We start from the raw sequence: 2,942 nt of genomic DNA on the forward strand, positions 1-2,942 counted from the left end.
ATTCATAAAAATGGGCCTATGTGGGCCCTGGGACATCTAAGAAAATCACTCAAACTGCATTTCTTCTATTGGGAAATAACATATGTAACATTTACATTTATAACACATGGGCCAACCTGAATGCCACTGGTAGGTCAGTGGCATTTAACAAAATTACTGTCACTGTATCATACTTATTACACAATGGTGTTCAAATATGAAAACGACAAAATATGGATTTCAAATGATACAGTGTCAAGTTTATTTGAGGTTTTCTGTAGAATATTAGTTTCAAGAACAAGTATGTTCTGTAACATCATATAACAAATAGATCCACCTACATCCACCTATTGTTGTTCGGGATTATTAAGTGTCAAATTTGTTTAAATAACATGAGCCAATGTTTATAATTAGATTTTTTCATACAGAGTCTTTGCATGCACCAATATAAAAAAATTGTAAAATTAAACTACTTGAAATAACATCCCACTTATTGGGGTTAAACGTTCAAAATGCAAAAAAAAGCAATAACAACTTCCAAACAGCACGTTCAGGAGAGGGCAAAAAGGATGGAAACGTGTCCAATGTTGAAACTGCTGGAAAAGAAAAAGAAAACATGCAGGTTAGTCATACATCATGTACATTTGGACAATATCACATATTCTATGACTAAAGCACATCATTTAAAACTGACAAAGTGTTGGTCAGACTGCAACATAGGGTGATTTTTTTAAATAATTTTTTACAAAAAAAATAACATACCAAACGTGCAAAGATTGTAATGACTATAGCATGACTATAACATAACCACAAAACAGGATTGACAAATGCTAATTACAGATCAAATTACATTCTATATTACTACTTAATTGGCTGGGAGCTTTTGTTTTTTCTATGCTTTTATTATATACTGTATTTGTTTGAAAACTTATATTTCCTACTATATAGTGGTTTGTCTTTTTGCCGAATAATTTTATCCATTACCTTATGGTGCGGTTTCCTGAACAGGGATTAGTTTAAGACATAACTAGGACATTCAAGTAGTTTTTAAATGTATGCCTTACAAAAACGAAACAATTGTTCTGTGCATTTTTAGATAAAACAATGGCACTGATGTATTAGAATACATGGCAATGTAAGCTGTTTTCAATTTAGACGAATAGGTTTTTGTCCATTTTGTGGGGTTTGTTTTGTCCATGTTCATGCCTGTGTATCTTCTGCATGCAATTGTGGAAGGTTTAGATTATGTTTTTGCCCCATATAAAAATGTTATTATGTATGGTTTAAAAATGATACATTTTAGCTCACTTGGTCAGTATAGTGGCAGGCAATTCTCCATGGTTATGATGAGATTCAGCAACAGTGTCTTCACAAACAGGATGTTTCATAGTCAGCCTGATGGTCTGGAGTAAACATCAACAAACCTTGCTTTATTAGAGAACCCATCTACAGAAAGCAAACCAACGGTTAAGTTATAGTTACAATACATTGTATTAAGGTTTGCAGTTATTCATACTGTATGTAGTGTACAGGTAGGTTGTGTGTATGTGCATGTAGATAAAAAAATTATCCAATTTAATATTAATTCTAATACTATTATTTATTATTCTAAGACAAGTTTATTATTATAATACTTAATTAGAATAAAAAATGAGGAAACTGAAAAATATATAAGCTTTGCCACCTTACACTAAAGCCCCGGGAAAGAACCTGACACCGTATGAACTGGGGCTGGCGGCAAGCGCGAGCTCACACACTATTCTGAGGAGAGTTCATACGCCTGACGGAGAGTTTTCCTGAGGTAAAGTACTTTTTTTAACTATTTTATTCACTTTCTATTTAACACTATAATATTGACGTATAACACCCTTTCAAATATCAATGGCAATTAAACGAATTAAGAAAACATTACATTAATAGGAAAGGACGTAATTTACACAGCCACTTCCACTTATAAAACATAATAAATTGTCCTAAAATGGACTGAATGCCTTTCCCAGTATTGTACCTCCCTTTAATGTTCACGTATTTGTGAAAATCTTAATTACTATCTGTGGGTGGGACATCATAATATCAAATTTGAAAACCTCTTTGGTTTCAGCTTCAATTTACAGTCCCCTCAGTGAATCTCAGCCATTTACTGCACTGTATATATTTATAAACAATATTTTCACTCCGATACAAACATTTGTTCACAAGATCAGGTAGTTTGTAGCTAACGTTATATTTATTTGTTTATCTTTGCGTCGTGTAAATTAGTTCGTTAGGTAACGTTATATCGAGTTAAAGCTTGTAGTACTCGTAGATTAGTGATATTTAGTGTTTTGTAGGTCGCATGTCCATCTCCGTAAAAAATGGGAAAACAAAGCTGCATTTGTGGTGGGTAAATGTATAAATATATTACCCTTTGGTTTATAATGCGCTGTGCGCGAGCTAATAGATTTCAAGCGCGAGAGAAGTGCGCGAGCTAAATTAGATTTCAAGCTGGTCACACACAGTCTGTTGATTGTTAAATAATATAAAACAAACACCTGCTTTTATGAAACACATTTTAACGTCTAAATGATTAAAAATCTTACCTTTTAAAGGGTTTTAATCCACATTCCTCAAGAGATACATCAACCAACTGGACTGTGTGCATGTTATAGGCGGATATAACACTTGTTCACCTGCGGTTTATTGGAGGGCAGCACAACATATGCATGCTGCCACCTATTGTACTGGAGATTTATCGAAATGACGTCTAGGATTTATTACTGTCACAAACACACTAAAACGTTTCCCACACTTCAACTAAGCATTAGATAACAATTCTCTAAGTTAATAAGGTGCACATAATAACATTAAACAACTTTATTAGTACAACAAAGTTATATTAGCACATTAGTAACCTTACATAACAGGAACATTTTGAACATTGTACAATAGATTCAGATTTAAAACACTTAAAGGGCTAGTTCACC

The 2,942-nt window shown here is 33.2% G+C and overlaps 1 long non-coding RNA gene across 1 annotated transcript; it reads right to left on the bottom strand.

Annotated features, from left to right (window-relative positions):
- Positions 1-219: 219 nt before the first annotated feature.
- On the bottom strand, positions 220-2,652 carry LOC130560577 (uncharacterized). Its single transcript, XR_008963714.1, has 3 exons — positions 2,559-2,652; positions 1,288-1,425; positions 220-575 (listed from the first exon to the last, which is right to left on the bottom strand). It is a non-coding gene; the product is annotated as an uncharacterized LOC130560577 (long non-coding RNA).
- Positions 2,653-2,942: the final 290 nt, after the last annotated feature.

This window comes from Triplophysa rosa, linkage group LG10, assembly GCF_024868665.1.
Source record: "Triplophysa rosa linkage group LG10, Trosa_1v2, whole genome shotgun sequence".
Classification (NCBI taxonomy): domain Eukaryota; kingdom Metazoa; phylum Chordata; class Actinopteri; order Cypriniformes; family Nemacheilidae; genus Triplophysa; species Triplophysa rosa.